Below are 19164 nucleotides of genomic sequence, written 5' to 3'. Positions count from 1 at the left end.
TTGTGCGCATTTGCCTTTTCGCCTTGTGCGTAGTTTAGCTGTTGGGCTTAGTTGTCCTGTTGCCTGTGTTTGGGCCAGAATACAGCATTTGGAACCTACCGTCTGCGTCCTGCATCTGATTTCCTACACTACACCTACACACGCCCTGACAGAATCATACACCAGTCATGGAATCAGCAGGAGCCGAAGCAGCCCAGACAAGACTGGAAGCCCAGGTTCGGGACCAGCAAGAGCAACTCCTGCAGATGGGGAACGCCCTGCAGGAGGTGATTACCACACTCCGAGGCTGGGGTTCGCCTCCACCACCGCCCGCCCTGCCAGCACCATCGGCCAGCCCGCCCGTTCCAGCACCGGAACCTCGAGGAGTCCGACTATCTCTCCCGAGGGCTTACGACGGGACAGCGGCTGGGTGTCAGGGATTCCTGCTCCAGGTAGAGCTATACCTGGCCACCGTGCACCCGGCACCTTCAGGGCACGAGAGCGTGTCCGCTCTGATCTCCTGCCTGGCCGGAAAAGCGTTGGAGTGGGCCAACGCGGAGTGGAGGAAGATAGACGCCACGACTATTACGTACACCGAGTTCTCCCGCCGCTTCAGGGCGGTGTTTGACCATCCCCCGGAGGGGAAAGCGGCGGGGGAGCGTCTGGTCTTCCTCCGACAGGGGAGGAGAAGTGCCCAGGAATTCGCGCTCGAATTCCGTACTCTGGCGGCAGATGCAGGGTGGAATGATCGGGCCCTCATCGATCTATACCGATGCAGCCTACGAGAGGACGTCCGTCGGGAGCTGGCTTGCAGGGACACCAGTCTCACTTTCGACCAGCTGGTGGATATGTCCATCAGGCTGGATACCCTGCTGGCTACCCGCGGACGTCTTGCGGAGGGTCCGTCCATTCCACCCTCCAGCGCCTCCGAGCCTTGTCCCATGGAGCTCGGGGGCGCTGGCGCTAGAGAGAGGAGGAGTCGGCAGGCTAGGGGGTCCATCCACTGCACCAACTGTGGTCGGGGAGGACACACCGCGGCTAGGTGCTGGGGATGGCCTCCTAGGGGAGATGACGACAGGCCCCGCACTGGGGATTCCCTCCAGGTGAGTAGGCGCCCCACTCACCCAGAGCTCTCTGTTGCCCATTTTTGTATGCCTGTACGTTTTCCACAGGTAGCACCTCATGCCCAGCATAAGGCGCTGGTAGATTCAGGCGCAGCTGGGAATTTTATTGATAAAAAGTTTTGTTTAGCGTTAGGGATTCCCCTCATTCCTGTTGATGTTCCTTTTCCCGTTCACGCCCTAGATAGTCGTCCGTTGGGTACGGGCTTGATCAGGGAGGTCACGGCGCCACTTAGGATGTGTGCGCAGGGGGATCATCAGGAGATGATTCAGCTGTTCCTGATTGACTCTCCTGCGTATCCGGTGGTGCTGGGCATGCCCTGGTTGAGTACCCATAACCCAGTGATTTCGTGGCAGGAGAGGGCTCTGATGGAGTGGTCTGCTCAGTGTGTGGGTAGATGTTTGGGCGTTTCCGTAGGGGCTACCTCGGTGGAGAGTCCAAACCAGGTGCCCGCATTGCACATTCCACCTGAGTATGGGGATTTGGCTATTGCGTTTAGTAAGGCGAGGGCGACGCGGTTGCCACCCCATAGGCAGGGGGATTGTGCGATAAACCTCCAGGCAGGAGCTGCGCTCCCACGGAGCCATGTGTATCCTCTGTCTCAGGAGGAGAAGAAAGCTATGGAGATTTACATAGACGAATCACTGAGACAAGGATACATACGGCCGTCCACTTCCCCCGCGTCCTCGAGTTTCTTTTTCGTGAAGAAAAAGGATGGTGGTTTGCGCCCATGCATCGATTACCGTGGTCTCAATCAGATTACGGTGAAGTATAGTTATCCACTCCCGCTGATTGCGACCATGACTGAGTCGTTGCATGGGGCGCGTTTCTTCACGAAACTAGATCTCAGGAGCGCGTACAACTTGGTGCGCATCAGGGAGAACGATGAATGGAAAACAGCCTTTAGTACCACCTCGGGCCATTACGAGTATCTGGTCATGCCATACGGGTTGATGAACGCTCCATCAGTTTTCCAATCATTTGTGGATGAGATCTTCAGGGACATGCAGGGGCAGGGGGTGGTGGTGTACATTGATGACATTCTCGTGTACTCACCTACCCGTGTCGAGCATGTAGCCCTGGTGCGCAAGGTGTTGCGGAGGCTGGTGGAGCACGACCTGTATGTGAAGGCAGAGAAGTGTCTGTTTTTCCAGGAGTCGGTCTCCTTTTTGGGTTATCAGTTGTCTGCGTCAGGGGTGAGGATGGAGGTAGATCGAGTGTCGGCCGTGCGTAATTGGCAAACACCAACCACTGTGAAGGAGGTGCAGCAGTTTTTGGGGTTTGCAAATTACTACAGGAGGTTTATCCGGGGGTTTGGACAGGTGGCAGCTCCCATCACGTCTCTGTTGAAGGGGGGTCCGGTGCGTCTGCAGTGGTCGGCCGAGGCGGACAGGGCGTTTGGGAGGCTGAAGGACCTGTTTACCTCGGCCCCAGTGCTGGCGCACCCGGATCCCTCTTTGCCGTTCCAAGTAGAGGTGGACGCGTCGGAGGCCGGGTTAGGAGCCGTGCTTTCACAACGATCTGGCGCGCCACCTAAACTCCGCCCCTGTGCTTTTTACTCTAAGAAGCTCAGTCCGGCGGAGCGGAACTATGACGTAGGGGACAGGGAGCTGTTAGCCGTGGTACAGGCTCTAAAGGTGTGGAGGCACTGGCTTGAGGGGGCTCAACACCCTTTCCTCATTTTGACGGACCACCGTAACCTGGAGTACATCCGAGCGGCGAGGAGGCTGAACCCTCGCCAGGCAAGATGGAGTATGTTCTTGACCAGGTTTACGTTTAAGATCACGTACATCCCTGGGTCACAGAATGGCAAGGCAGATGCGCTGTCTCGGCGGTATGACGCGGAGGAGAGGTCCGTGGAGCCCACTCCCATACTGCCTGCGTCGTGTCTGGTGGCGCCGGTAGTGTGGGAGGTCGATGCTGAACTCGAGCGGGCGTTACGCACCGACCCTAGTCCATCACAGTGCCCGGAGGGTCGGAAGTACGTTCCGCTCGAGGTTCGGGATCGATTGATCTATTGGGCTCACACGTCACCCTCCTCTGGACATCCGGGTATCGGCCGGACAGTGCACTGTCTTAGTGCCAAGTACTGGTGGCCCACGTTGGCTAGGGATGTGAGGGTTTATGTTTCCTCCTGCTCGGTGTGCGCACAGTGTAAGGCGCCTAGACATTTACCTAGGGGTAAGTTGCTACCCCTGCCCGTTCCACAATGGCCATGGTCCCACCTCTCAGTGGACTTTATAACAGATCTTCCCCTCTCCCAAGGGAATACCACCATCCTGGTCGTTGTGGACCGGTTCTCTAAGGCCTGTCGTTTGCTCCCCATGCCGGGTCTTCCTACGGCCCTGCAAACTGCCGAGGATCTGTTTACCCATGTGTTCCGGCACTACGGGGTGCCCGAGGACATTGTGGCTGATCGGGGTCCCCAATTCACCTCCAGGGTCTGGAGAGCGTTTATGGAGCGGTTGGGGGTCTCGGTGAGCCTCACCTCGGGCTACCACCCGGAGAGCAATGGGCAGGTGGAACGCGTAAACCAGGATGTGGGTAGGTTTCTCAGAACATACTGCCAGGACCGGCCGGAGGAGTGGTCAAGGTACGTTCCCTGGGCCGAGATGGCCCAGAATTCCCTACGCCATTCCTCCACGAACCTAACCCCATTTCAATGTGTGTTAGGTTACCAGCCGGTTCTGGCACCCTGGCAGCAGAGCCAGATCGAGGCTCCTGCGGTGGATGAGTGGGCGCGGCGCTCGGAGGAGACTTGGAACGCTGCACACGTCCACCTGCAGCGGGCCCTCCGACGTCAGAAGGCGAGCGCTGATCTCCACCGCAGTGAGGCACCGGTGTACGCACCTGGTGATCGAGTCTGGCTCTCTACCAGAAACCTGCCCCTCCGCCTGCCCTGTCGGAAACTGGGTCGGCGGTTTGTAGGGCCATTTAAAGTCCTGAGGAGGTTGAACGAGGTTTGTTATAGATTACAGCTACCTGTGGAGTATAAGTGTATTAACCCCTCGTTCCATGTGTCCCTTCTCAGGCCGGTGGTAGCGGGCCCACTCCAAGACGATGAGATCTTGGAGACTCCTCCGCCCCCGTTGGACATCGAGGGGGCACCGGCGTACTCCGTGAGATCCATCTTGGATTCGAGACGTCGGATGGGGGGTCTCCAGTATCTAGTGGAGTGGGAGGGGTACGGTCCGGAGGAGCGGTGCTGGGTGCCGAGGAGAGACGTGTTGGACCCATCGCTCCTGACGGAGTTCCATCGGAGGCATCCGACGCGCCCTGCGCCGCGTCCCCCTGGCCGTCCCCGAGGCCGGAGTCGGCGCGCGTCTGGAGCCGCGCGTCAAGGGGGGGGTACTGTCACGGTTTCGGCCGAGGCTGCCTCTCCTCCTTGTTCGGGCAGGCTTCGGCGCTCGTCGTCTCCGGAGTTCTAGCTGCCACCGATAGATGTTTCATGTTCGTTTGCTTTTGTCTGTTTGTGTCACACCTGTTTCTGTTTTACGTAATTAGTGTCCTATAAGTTTCTCGTGGTGTTTGTCATGTGTTGTGTATGATTGTTTTTCGTCAGTGTTGTGTTTTGCTCGGTTGAGCATATTCTCTCCACTGCGCTGGAGCTCAGTTGCACTTGTTCGTGCACTACTTCGTTTTGTCGCACCTGTTTGTGCGCATTTGCCTTTTCGCCTTGTGCGTAGTTTAGCTGTTGGGCTTAGTTGTCCTGTTGCCTGTGTTTGGGCCAGAATACAGCATTTGGAACCTACCGTCTGCGTCCTGCATCTGATTTCCTACACTACACCTACACACGCCCTGACACTTTGCTCTTAAATTTGGAGCACTTTGAGCCTCTTGTTTTCGTTTCAGTGGTGGTTCTAATTGCAGTTGGCATTAAAAGCTCACATTTTCAAATATATTTTCTTTTTCTACATGTGTACAGCAAATATATTGCTTACTTTCTAGCTATAATAATATACAGTGGGGAAAAAAAGTATTTTATTGAAACACATAGGACGTGTCTACAGTGGGGAAAAATAGTATTTAGTCAGCCACCAATTGTGCAAGTTCTCCCACTTAAAAAGATGAGAGAGGCTTGTAATTTTCATCATAGGTACACGTCAACTATGACAGACAAATTATGAGAAAAAAAATCCAGAAAATCACATTGTAGGATTTTTTATGAATTTATTTGCAAATTATGGTGGAAAATAAGTATTTGGTCACCTACAAACAAGCAAGATTTCTGGCTCTCACAGACCTGTAACTTCTTCTTTAAGAGGCTCCTCTGTCCTCCACTCGTTACCTGTATTAATGGCACCTGTTTGAACTTGTTATCAGTATAAAAGACACCTGTCCACAACCTCAAACAGTCACACTCCAAACTCCACTATGGCCAAGACCAAAGAGCTGTCAAAGGACACCAGAAACAAAATTGTAGACCTGCACCAGGCTGGGAAGACTGAATCTGCAATAGGTAAGCAGCTTGGTTTGAAGAAATCAACTGTGGGAGCAATTATTAGGAAATGGAAGACATACAAGACCACTGATAATCTCCCTCGATCTGGGGCTCCACGCAAGATCTCACCCCGTGGGGTCAAAATGATCACAAGAACGGTGAGCAAAAATCCCAGAACCACACGGGGGGACCTAGTGAATGACCAGCAGAGAGCTGGGACCAAAGTAACAAAGCCTACCATCAGTAACACACTACGCCGCCAGGGACTCAAATCCTGCAGTGCCAGACGTGTCCCCCTGCTTAAGCCAGTACATGTCCAGGCCCGTCTGAAGTTTGCTAGAGTGCATTTGGATGATCCAGAAGAGGATTGGGAGAATGTCATATGGTCAGATGAAACCAAAATATAACTTTTTGGTAAAAACTCAACTCGTCATGTTTGGAGGACAAAGAATGCTGAGTTGCATCCAAAGAACACCATACCTACTGTGAAGCATGGGGGTGGAAACATCATGCTTTGGGGCTGTTTTTCTGCAAAGGGACCAGGACGACTGATCCGTGTAAAGGAAAGAATGGATGGGGCCATGTATCGTGAGATTTTGAGTGAAAACCTCCTTCCATCATCAAGGGCATTGAAGATGAAACGTGGCTGGGTCTTTCAGCATGACAATGATCCCAAACACACCGCCCGGGCAACGAAGGAGTGGCTTCGTAAGAAGCATTTCAAGGTCCTGGAGTGGCCTAGCCAGTCTCCAGATCTCAACCCCATAGAAAATCTTTGGAGGGAGTTGAAAGTCTGTGTTGCCCAGCGACAGCCCCAAAACATCACTGCTCTAGAGGAGATCTGCATGGAGGAATGGGCCAAAATACCAGCAACAGTGTGTGAAAACCTTGTGAAGACTTACAGAAAACGTTTGACCTGTGTCATTGCCAACAAAGGGTATATAACAAAGTATTGAGAAACTTTTGTTATTGACCAAATACTTATTTTCCACCATAATTTGCAAATAAAATCATTAAAAATCCTACAATGTGATTTTCTGGAGAAAAAAAATCTCATTTTGTCTGTCATAGTTGACGTGTACCTATGATGAAAATTACAGGCCTCTCTCATCTTTTTAAGTGGGAGAACTTGCACAATTGGTGGCTGACTAAATACTTTTTTCCCCCACTGTAGCTTAAATTGAGTAGGTAAGTTCGGTTCACCCTCATGAAAAAGTACTACTGAATTACTACTCATTACTACTACACAAGATCTACACAAAACCTACTGGTTTTACTACTTGATTGCTATTGACATGTGTAGTAAACCAGTAGTGATTCATGTAATACTTTAAGTAATAATGACTGATAAATTGGCACTGTCTTTCTGGATCTTAAAGGCCTTTGATACTGTGAATCATGCTCCTCCTATCCAAACTATCCTCCTTTAATGTTTCCCCTGAAGCCATTAGTTGGATGTATTTCTATCTGACAAACAGAAGCCAAAGGGTTCGTCTGGGGGACACTCAGTCAGACTCTCTATTATAACATTGGGGTCCCACAAGGGTCGATATTAAGCCCCCTACTATTTACCATATACAGCGCCACCAGAAAGTATTCACACCCCTTCAATTTTTCCACATTTTGTTGTGTTACAACCTGAATTTTAAATGGATTAAATTGAGATTTTTTTTCAATGGCCTACACACAATACCCCCGTGATGTCAAAATGGAGTTCTGTTTTTCGAAATGTTTGCAAATGAATTACAAATTAAAAGCTGACTGTCTTGAGTCAGTAAGTATTCAACCCTTTTGTTATGGCAAGCCTAAATAAGTTCAGGAGTAAACATTTGCTTAACAAGTTTCATAATAAGTTGCATGGACTCACTCTGTGTGCAATAACAGTGTTTAACATGATTTTTGAATGACTACCTCATCTCTGTACCCCACACATACAATTATCTGTAAGGTCCCTCTGTCGAGCAGTGAATTTCAAACACAGATTCAACCACAAAGACCAAGGAGGTTTTACAATGCCTCGCAAAGAAGGCCACCTATTGGTAGATGGGTAAAAAAAAATTCAAGCAGACTTTGAATATCCCTTTGAGTATGGTGATTAATTACACTTTGGATGGTGTGTCAATACACCCAGTCACTACAAAGATACAGGCGTCCTTCCTAACTCAGTTGCCGGAGAGGAAGGAAACCGCTCAGGGATTTCACCATGAGGACAATGGTGACTTAAAACAGTTAGAGTTTAATGGCTGTGATAGGTAAAAACTGAGGATGGATGAACAACATTGTAGTTACTCCAAAACATGCATCCTGTTTGCAACAAGGTACTAAAGTAATGTGGCAAAGCAATTAACTTTTTGTCCTGAATACAAAGTGTTAAGTTTGAGGCAAATCCAATACAACACATTACTAAGTACCACTCTCCATATTTTCAAGCATAGTGGTGGCTCCATCATGTTATGGGTATGCTTGTAATTGTTAAGGATTGGGGAGTTTTTCAGGATAAAAAAGAAACGGAATGGAGCTAAGCACAGGCAAAATCCTAGAGGAAAACCCTGTTCAGTCTGCTTTGCACCAGACACAGAGAGTTACCTTTCAGCAGGACAATAACCTAAAACACAAAGCCAAATCTACACCTGAGTTGCTTACCAAGGAGACAGTGAATGTTCCTGAGTGGCCGAGTTACCGTTTTGACTTAAATCTGCTTGAAAATCTGTGGCAAGACTTAAAAAACGGTTGTCTAGCAATGGTCAACAGCCAATTTGACAGAGCTTGAAGAATTTTGAAGGGAATAATGGGCAAATATTGTACAATTCAGGTGTGCAAAACTCTTAGAGACTTACCCAGAAAGACTAACAGCTGTAATAGCTGCCGAAGGGGATTTTAACATGTAATGACTCAAGGGTGTGAATACTTATGTAAACGAGATATTTCTGTATTTACAATACATTTGCAAACATTTCTAAAAACCTGTTTTCACTTTGTCATTATAGGGTATCGTGTGTAGATTGGTGAGAAAAAAATATCAGGCTGTAACACAACAACATTTTGAATAAGTCAACAGGTACTTTCTGAAGGCACTCTATATGATTCACTGTGGTGATTCCTATGTTGTTGATGTAAAGAATATTTGTTGGTCCGTGGTGTGTAATGAGGAGCAAACAGACGTTGCACTTGACATATTTATGAAATTGCTTATCCCAGTTACTGATAAGCATGCACCCATTAAGAAAATGATTGTAAAAACTGTTCAATTCCCGTGGGTTGATGAGGAATTGAAAAATTGTATGGCTGAGAGGGATGAGGCAAAAGGAATGTGTCACACCCTGGCTCTGGGACTCTATATGTTGAGCCAGGGTGTGTTCATTCTATGTGTTCTATTTCTATGTTGGGGGTTCTAGGTTGTGTATTTCTATGTTGGCCTGAGTGACTCCCAATCAGAGGCAACGAGTGTCAGCTGTTGGCTGGTTGTCTCTGATTGGGAGCCATATTTAAACTGTCTGTTTTCCCTTTGTGGTGGTGGGTTCTTGTTCCGTGTTGGTCTATGTTACCTAGGACGTTACGAGTCGTTTGTTGTTTTTGTTTACTGTCCGTGTTTATCGCTAATGATAAATAAACATGTTCGTTCATCACGCTGCGCCTTGGTCCTCCTCTCTTAACGACGATCGTGACAGAAGAACCCACCATACCAGGACCAAGCAGCGTGTCCAGGAGCAGGCAGCCTGGACGTGGGAGCAGATTTTGGACGGACAGGGGTCCTGGACCTGGGAGGGAATCCTGGCCGGGATGGATCGCCGGCCATGGAGTGAGACTGTAGAGAGGCGACGGAGAGAGGAGCAACGGCGTGATCAGGGTCGTCGTCGGACGGTCGAGAGGCAACCCCAAATAATTTTTAGGGGGGGGCACAGGGCATGGACGACGGGGCTGACGGAGGCAGAAAAGGGGCGTATTCAAAAGGCCACCAGGTTACGGGGGTCACTGGTAAAGGAAGGGAAGGAAGGTTTAGAGGCACGGCGAGAGGTACTGGGATGTGTTACCAGTCCGGTCCGGCCCGTTCCAGATCCCGGTAGGAGCCAGTGGTGTGTGTCCCCAGTACGGTCCGGCCTGTTACGGCCCCTCGCACCAAATGGACGGTGCGCGTCGCCAGCCCGGTCCGGCCTGTTCCTGCCTCTCGCACCAAGCCTACGGTGTGCGTCGCCAGCCAGGTCCGGCCTGTCCCTGCTCCACGCACCAAGCCTACGGTGTGCGTCGCCAGCCCAGTCCGGCCTGTCCCTGCTCCACGCACCAAGCCTACGGTGTGCGTCGCCAGCCCAGCCCGGCCTGTCCCTGCTCCACGCACCAAGCCTACGGGGTGCGTCGCCAGCCCAGCCCGGCCTGTCCCTGCTCCACGCACCAAGCCTACGGGGTGCGTCGCCAGCCCAGCCCGGCCTGTCCCTGCTCCACGCACCAAGCCTACGGGGTGCGTCGCCAGCCCAGCCCGGCCTGTCCCTGCTCCACGCACCAAGCCTACGGGGTGCGTCGCCAGCCCAGCCCGGCCTGTTCCTGCTCCACGCACCAAGCCTACGGGGTGCGTCGCCAGCCCGGCCCGGCCTGTCCCTGCTCCACGCACCAAGTCTACGGTGCGTGTCGCCAGCCCGGCCCGGCCTGTTCCTGCCACTCGCACCAAGTATACGGTGCGCGTCGCCAGCCCGGCCCGGCCTGTTCCTGCCACTCGCACCAAGCCTACGGTGTGCGTCGCCAGCCCAGCCCGGCCTGTCCCTGCTCCACGCACCAAGCCTACGGGGTGCGTCGCCAGCCCAGCCCGGCCTGTCCCTGCTCCACGCACCAAGCCTACGGGGTGCGTCGCCAGCCCAGCCCGGCCTGTCCCTGCTCCACGCACCAAGCCTACGGGGTGCGTCGCCAGCCCAGCCCGGCCTGTTCCTGCTCCACGCACCAAGCCTACGGGGTGCGTCGCCAGCCCAGCCCGGCCTGTCCCTGCTCCACGCACCAAGCCTACGGGGTGCGTCGCCAGCCCAGCCCGGCCTGTTCCTGCTCCACGCACCAAGCCTACGGGGTGCGTCGCCAGCCCGGCCCGGCCTGTTCCTGCCACTCGCACCAAGCCAGGGGTGCGAGTCGCCAGCCCGGCCCGGCCTGTTCCTGCCACTCGCACCAAGCCTACGGTGCGCGTCGCCAGCCCGGCCCGGCCTGTTCCTGCCACTCGCACCAAGCCAGGGGTGCGAGTCGCCAGCCCGGCCCGGCCTGTTCCTGCCACTCGCACCAAGCCAGGGGTGCGAGTCGTCAGCCCGGTAAAGCCCGTTCCGGCTCCACGCACCAAGCCAGGGGTGCGCATCGTCAGCCCGGTCCGGCCCGTTGCTGCTCCACGCACCAAGCCAGGGGTGCGAGTCGTCAGTCCGGTGAGGCCCGTTCCGGCTCCACGCACCAAGCCAGGGGTGCGTATCGTCAGCCCGGTCCGGCCCGTTGCTGCTCCACGTACCAAGCCAGGGGTGCGCATCGTCAGCCCGGTCCGGTCCGTTCCTGCCTCACGCACCAAGCCAGGGGTGCGCGTCGTCAGTCCGGCACAACCCGTGCCTGGGTCATCGGTGCCAAATCAGGTACCGCTCAACTGCTCCACAACGGAGCTGAAGCTAGCCGTTCCTGCTACGTTCAGGTCAGCTCCAGCCAGCGGGGCCAGACCGGACCAGGGGCGCTATGGGGGGATTATTGGAGGGTGGTGGGCAAGGCCGGAGCCAGAACCGCCGCCGAGGAGGTATGCCCACCCAGCCCTCCCCTGTTTTGCTCTTATTGAGGCGCGGTCGCAGTCCGTACTGTCACACCCTGGCTCTGGGACTCTATATGTTGAGACAGGGTGTGTTCATTCTATGTGTTCTATTTCTATGTTGGGGGTTCTAGGTTGTGTATTTCTATGTTGGCCTGAGTGACTCCCAATCAGAGGCAACGAGTGTCAGCTGTTGGCTGGTTGTCTCTGATTGGGAGCCATATTTATACTGTCTGTTTTCCTTTTGTGTTTGTGGGTTCTTGTTCCGTGTCGGTCATTGTTACCGTGGACTTCACGAGTCGTTTCTTGTTTTGTTCGTGCTTTAATTAAATAAAGTATCATGTTCGTTCATCACGCTGCGCATTGGTCTCTCCCTGACGATCGTGACAGAATGGCAAATATGTCTGGCTGCACAACCGATTGGCAAATGTACTGCCAATTGAAAAATCATGTGACTAAACTGAATAAAAAGAAGAAACTACACTATTAAACAAAGATAAATTACATAAAGAATGATAGTACGTAAAAATGTATGCACACATGACTGTAAGTAACTTTGGATAAAAGCGTCTGCTAAATGGCATATTATTATATATTATATTATTATTATAGTAAAAATCTTTGGAGCACTTTCAATTACATTTCATTTCATTGGCAGGATTAGCAAATTCAAACGCTGACACTACACATCCAAGTATATCTGACCAAATTATGAAAGACAAGACCTGTAATTTTGAATTCCGTAAAATCAGTGTGGAAGAGGTGAACAAATGATTGTTGTCGATCAACAGCTATTACAGCCTCGAGTCTTCTTGGGTATGACGCTACAAGCTTGGCACACCTGTATTTGGGCAGTTCCTCCCATTCTTCTCTGCAGATCCTCTCAAGCTCTGTCAGGTTGGATGGGGAGCATCGCTGCACAGCTAGTTTCAGGTCTCTCCAGAGATGTTCGATCAGGTTCAAGTCCGGGCTCTGGCTGGGCCACTCAAGGACATTCAGAGACTTGTCCCGAAGCCACTCCTGCGTTGTCTTGGCTGTGTGCTTAGGGTCGTTGTCCTGTTGGAAGGTGAACCTTCGCCTCAGTCTGAGGTCCTGAGCGCTCTGGAGCAGGTTTTCATCAAGGATCTCTCTGTACTTTGCTCCGTTAATCTTTCCCTCGATCCTGACTTATCTCCCAGTCCCTGCCGCTGAAAAATATCCCCACAGTATGATGCTGCCCCCACCATGCTTCACCGTAGGAATTGTGCCAGGTTTCCTCCAGACGTGATGCTTGACATTCAGGCCAAAGAGTTAAATCTTGCCAGAGAATCTTGTTTCTCAAGGTCTGAGATTCCTTTAGGTGCCTTTTGGCAAACTCCAAGTGGGCTGTCATGTGCCTTTTACTGAGGAGTGGCTTCCGTCTGGCCACTCTACCATAAAGGCCTGATTTGGTGGAGTGCTGCAGAGATGGTTGTCCTTCTGGAAGGTTCTCCAATATCAGCAGAGGAACTCTGGAGCTCAGTCAGAGTGACCATTGGGTTCTTGGTCACCTACCTGACCAAGGCCCTTCTCCCCTGATTGCTCTGTTTGGCTGGGTGGCCAGCTCTAGGAAGAGTCTTGGTGGTGCCAAACTTCTTCCATGTAAGAATGATGGAGGCCACTGTGTTGTTGGGGATTTTTGTACCCTTCCCCAGCTCTGTGTCTCGAAACAATCCTTTCTCGGAGCTCTACGGACAATTCCTTCGACCTCATGGCTTGGTTTTTGCTCTGACATCCACTGTCAACTGTGGGACCTTACATAGACAGGTGTGTGTCTTTCAAATCATGTTCAATCAATTGAATTGACCACAGGTGGACTCCAATCAAGTTGTAGAAACATCTCAAGGATGATCAATCGAAACAGGATGCATCTGAGCTCAATTTCGACTCTCATAGCAAAGGGTCTGAATGCTTATGTAAATAAGGTATTTCTGTTTTTTTTTATTTATAAATTTGCAAACATTTCAAAACACCTGTTTTCAGTTTGTCATTATGGGGTATTGTGTGTAGATTGATGACGAAAAAAATGTATGTAATCCATTTCAGAATAAGGCTGTAACGAAACAAAATGTGGAAAAATCAAGGTGTCTGAATACTTTCCGAATGGGGCGGCAGGTAGCTTAGTGGTTAAGAGCGTTGTGCCAGTAACCGAAAGGTCGCTGGTTCTAATCCCTGAGCCGACTAGGTGAAAAATCTGTCGATGTGCCCTTGAGCAAGGCACTTAACCCTAATTGTTCCTGTAAGTCGCTCTGGATAAGAGCGTCTGCTACATGACTAAAATGTAAAATGAATGTATTCTATATATCAATAACAGGCCCTAGTGATATCCATATCGCCCGTAAGCTACAGCACTTCTGTCGTCCTTACCTCCAAGCGTTTATTCAAGTTGGTCGTATAATCTTTGATGCTTGCACTGTTGCCTACAAAAACCTATTCCTGCTCTTTTCCCACGATCCATCAAACGCATTTGGTGTGTCATCATATTGGTCTCTACTCAATTCTTGAGGGAAACCTGTTTCAGTCATCCAGAGATTTGAGACTGGGACGGAGGTTCACCTTCCAGCAGGACAATGACCCTAAGCATACTGCTAAAGCAACACTCAAGTGGTTTAAGGGGAAACATTTAAATGTCTTGGAATGGCCTAGTCAAAGGCCAGACCTCAATCCAATTGAGAATCTGTGGTATGACTTAAAGATTGCTGTACACCAGCGGAACCCATCCAACTTGATGGAGCTGGAGCAGTTTTGCCTTGAAGAATGGGAAAAAATCCCAGTGGCTAGATGTGCCAAGCTTATAGAGACATACCCCAAGAGACTTGCAGCTGTAATTGCTGCAAAAGGTGGCTCTACAAAGTATTGACTTTGGGGGGGGGGGGGTGAATAGTTATGCACGCTTAAGTTTTCTGTTGAAGTAGGCATGTTGTGTAAATCAAATGATACAAACCCCTAAAAAAATCCATTTAAATTCCAGATTGTAAGGCAACAAAATAGGAAAAATGCCAAGGGGGGTGAATACTTTCGCATGCCACTGTACATACATACAGACAGACACTCACACACCAAGATGATTTGGGAAGAAGTGTTGTGTGTTGTGTGTTGTGCCTCACTCTTTTCTGCCCGGGCTAGATGGAAGGGAACTTTTTCCCTGCCTGCAGAGGACCCTGACAACTCAATTAACGTTGTTTTTGAAATATAAAAACTGAGCCACCAAGACTAATTCAGATGGTTCATTTTGACCCCCTACCTCTTGAAACAGTGGTGTGGAAATCTCAACGTCCATGGGCAGTGTGGCGGCCATCTTCATTCAGAGTCCTTCATGTGAAAGAGTCTTGTATCTAACTCCCTCAAGCCTAATTTAAAACACTTTTATTTAAAACCCAACCGCAATAGCAATTAGGTTACACGTAACACAATTAACACGCTTTGACTTAGAGATAAACTGCCCAATGAGGGAGTGCACACAGCTGCCTAGCCTCAGTCAACCATTTCACGCCTATCGAAGAAAAGGCAGCTTCATCTTCTCTTTAGCAGACCTCATTGTGCCTGCTTTGGTTACGGGGTTGACCGCGTTGAGTCGCCTGGCTAACGAACTGGTAGCGCCGCGCCTTAACCGATGCCGTATGGTGGTGATGGAGATTCCCTCTCGCCGTGAAGGGCAGCGATTAGCCCAAATGGATGAGTTCAAACCAACTGTAAGAAATTTGATTAACGCCCTGGCCCTCGTTCGGTTAGCACGAGCCGTGCTTAATGTTAGATCGTGCTAATGACAATCCATCACAGGGTGGGCCTAGCTCTAAGAAAAAGGACAGATTATAGATAGATATAGAGAGAGAATGGGGGGAATAAATCAAAACCTTGAAGAGATGGATTGGCATCATCGGCTCATCTAGAGTGGCTTCGGGTGGCTTCTCTCTTTCACACATGATTGGTGATCCCAGTTATCAGTGCCGCTAATCGGCAGCAGTTGTAGTTAACGCGGCGTGAAACAAATCAGATATTTCCTCTGGTCTCTTATCTTTCTTTTTTTCTTCTCTTTCCCCCTCTCTCTCTTTTTCTCTCTTGCCCCCTCTCTCTCTTTGTGTGTCTGTTTCAAACACATACACTCAGATTTACTTAAATCAGGCTTGGACTGGGAATTTGGCCTAACTGTAGCTGAGCTAGGCTAAACTGGACTTGGTTGGGTTGAGCTTGACTTACTACTGAAGTACAGCTCACTTCAGCTGTGTTTTTAATCCAAATGTCCTACAGTATGGGGGAAGGTTTTGATCAACTTAATTCACATTGATTTGTTTAATTCACTCATATCAGTCATGCAGAAGTGACATCTAACTCCTCCTCCTCCTCCTCCTCTTCCCCCAGGATACATTGTTGGACCCTGGGGAAGACATGGCCCTTCTCTCCGTAAGCTTCGAAGACGCAGAGGCCACCCAGGTGTTCTCTAAACTCTACCTGTCCCCCAGCATTGAACAGTAAGTGTTACATTTTTTTTTTTTTAAGTGATTATTTTTTATTTTATTTCGAAAATACACTGCTCAAAAAAATAAAGGGAACACTTAAACAACACAATGTAACTCCAAGTCAATCACACTTCTGTGAAATCAAACTGTCCACTTAGGAAGCAACACTGATTGACAATACATTTCACATGCTGTTGTGCAAATGGAATAGACAACAGGTGGAAATTATAGGCAATTAGCAAGACACCCCCAATAAAGGACTGGTTTTGCAGGTGGTGACCACAGACCACTTCTCAGTTCCTATGCTTCCTGGCTGATGTTTTGGTCACTTTTGAATGCTGCTGGTGCTTTCACTCTAGTGGTAGCATGAGACGGAGTCTACAACCCACACAAGTGGCTCAGGTAGTGCAGCTCATCCAGGATGGCACATCAATGCGAGCTGTGGCAAGAAGGTTTGCTGTGTCTGTCAGCGTAGTGTCCAGAGCATGGAGGCTCTACCAGGAGACAGGCCAGTACATCAGGAGACGTGGAGGAGGCCGTAGGAGGACAACAACCCAGCAGCAGGACTGCTACCTCCGCCTTTGTGCAAGGAGGAGCAGGAGGAGCACTGCCAGAGTCCTGCAAAATGACCTCCAGCAGGCCACAAATGTGCATGTGTCAAACGGTCAGAAACAGACTCCATGAGGGTGGTATGAGGGCCCGACATCCACAGGTGGGGGTTGTGCTTGCAGCCCAACACCGTGCAGGACGTTTGGCATTTGCCAGAGAACACCAAGATTGGCAAATTCGCCACTGGCGCCCTGTGCTCTTCACAGATGAAAGCAGGTTCACACTGAGCACATGTGACAGAGTCTGGAGACGCCGTGGAGAACGTTCTGCTGCCTGCAACATCCTCCAGCATGACCGGTTTGGCGGTGGGTCAGTCATGGTGTGGGGTGGCATTTCTTTGGGGGGGCCGCACAGCCCTCCATGTGCTCGCCAGAGGTAGCCTGACTGCCATTAGGTACCGAGATGAGATCCTCAGACCCCTTGTGAGACCATATGCTGGTGCGGTTGGCCCTGGGTTCCTCCTAATGCAAGACAATGCTAGACCTCATGTGGCTGGAGTGTGTCAGCAGTTCCTGCAAGAGGAAGGCATTGATGCTATGGACTGGCCCGCCCGTTCCCCAGACCTGAATCCAATTGAGCACATCTGGGACATCATGTCTCGCTCCATCCACCAACGCCACATTGCACCACAGACTGTCCAGGAGTTGGCGGATGCTTTAGTCCAGGTCTGGGAGGAGATCCCTCAGGAGACCATCCACCACCTCATCAGGAGCATGCCCAGGCGTTGTAGGGAGGTCATACAGGCACGTGGAGGCCACACACACTACTGAGCCTCATTTTGACTTGTTTTAAGGACATTACATCAAAGTTGGATCAGCCTGTAGTGGGGTTTTCCACTTTAATTTTGAGGGTGACTCCAAATCCAGACCTCCATGGGTTGATAAATTTGATTTCCATTGATAATTTTTGTGTGATTTTGTTGTCAGCACATTCAACTATGTAAAGAAAAAAGTATTTAATAAGATTATTTCATTCATTCAGATCTAGGATGTGTTATTTTAGTGTTCCCTTTATTTTTTTGAGCAGTGTATATAATTGTCAGCAAACATGAATACATACATACGAAATTAAGTTACAACCCCCATCCCAATCCCACCTCACCCGAGGACCTAAGGGATCAAATTAAATAAACATAAATGAATAAAATAATATATTTAAAGTGTTTCAGTGGCAAGAATGTGGGCTGTAGACAGCGCCATATACACTAACCGGCCAATTTATTAGGTACCGCATTCACGAAAATTGATCGCTCCTACAGACAGTCAAGTGGCCGTGGGCTTCCTATATAAAGCAGGCAGACAGGCATCGAAGCATTTAGTTACTGTTCGATTGAACATTAAAATGAAACTTTGATCGTGGTATGATCGTCAGTACTAGGCACGCCAGATCCAGTATCTCAGAAACGGCCGCCTTCCTGAGCTTTTCACACACGACAGTGTCTAGGGTTTCCCGAGAATGGTGTGACAAACAAAAAATATCCAGTCAGCGGCAGTCCTGTGGGTGAAAACAGCTCTTTGATGAGAGAGGTCGAAAGAGAATGGCAAGAATCGTGCAAGCTAACAGAAGGGCCAAAAACAGACAAATAATGGTGCAGAACAACAGTGGTGTGCAGAACGGCATCTTGGAACACATCTCGTCGATCCTTGTCATGGATGGGCTATTGCAGCAGACAACCACACCGGGTTCTACTCCTATCAGCTAAACACAAGAAGAAGTGGCTCCAGTGGGCACCCAATCACCAACACTGGACAATTGAGGAGTGGAAAAACTGCTTTGAAGCATTCCAGTTCCTGTTGTGTCATGCTCATGGCAGAGTCAGGATTTAGCGTAAGTAGCATGAGTCCATGGACCCATCCTGCCTGGTCTCAACGGTACAGGCTGGTGGCGGTGGTGTACCGCCATCCAATCTGTAGCAACTGTGTGATGCCATCGCGTCAGCATGGACCAACATCCCTGTGGAATGTTTCCAACTTGTAGAATCCATGCCCTGAAGAATTCAGGCTGTTCTGGAGGCAAAGGGGGGTCAGACCCGGTACTAGATGGGTGTACCTAATAAACTGGAGTGTAAATTACATCCAAAAAAGTGAGGATCCATTGACGGATAGCGAGTGAGTGTGGAGGCTTCCATTGTACTGCAATCATTTTCTTGGCGGCCGTTAGCCCAGCAAGAAGAATGCGCTTCTGACAGAGAGATAAATGAAGTTCTGAAAAATATTTTAAAAGTAAACAAAAGGAGATGCAGGAATATTTTCTGACAACAGAGTGGACAAGTTCGATGCTACTTCATCCCAGAATATAGATATCAGAGGCCATTCCCAAACCATGTGTGTAAAGGTACCAGGTTCTTTAAGAGGGCACAATGTACAGGAAACATCATTAAGAATTGTAATATGGAACCGCTTACGAGGAGTTAGACAAGTCCTGTGTACAAAATTATAATGGATCTTTTGGTGATCAGGATTCTGAGAGGATTGTTGAATATTAGACCACAAAACGTCCCAACTAAAACATTGATCCATACCTGGAAGGTCTCTTTTCCACGCAGTATCAAGAGGAAGAGGTTTATAAGAAGTGGACAGTAAAAAATGATACATTTTGGAAACCAGACCCTTTGTTTTGCTCCTTAAACTCAAAATCTTATACATAGGATGTAGTGTCAAATATGAATGCCACGGTACACCAGGAGCCCTAAGGGCAGACCTAAGTTGTTACTAAAAGAAAAATTATGAGCCAGGTAAATTAAAACTGTCTTTAAGATCCTGAAATGATCGAAAACCGTCATGTAGCAA

At 49.9% G+C, this 19164-nt stretch overlaps 1 pseudogene across 1 annotated transcript in view; it reads left to right on the top strand.

The window, feature by feature from the left end:
- Positions 1-19164, top strand: part of LOC311145507 (BRISC and BRCA1-A complex member 2-like) — a 179487-nt pseudogene that overhangs the window by 123292 nt on the left and 37031 nt on the right. Inside the window, exon 6 of the transcript XR_014615602.1 lies at positions 15669-15778. The product of XR_014615602.1 is annotated as a BRISC and BRCA1-A complex member 2-like (transcript). The remainder of the gene's footprint in view (positions 1-15668; positions 15779-19164) is intronic.

This window comes from Coregonus lavaretus, assembly GCF_964263955.1.
Source record: "Coregonus lavaretus genome assembly, chromosome: 18".
NCBI lineage: Eukaryota > Metazoa > Chordata > Actinopteri > Salmoniformes > Salmonidae > Coregonus > Coregonus lavaretus.
This window is presented reverse-complemented; position numbering and strand designations above follow the sequence as displayed.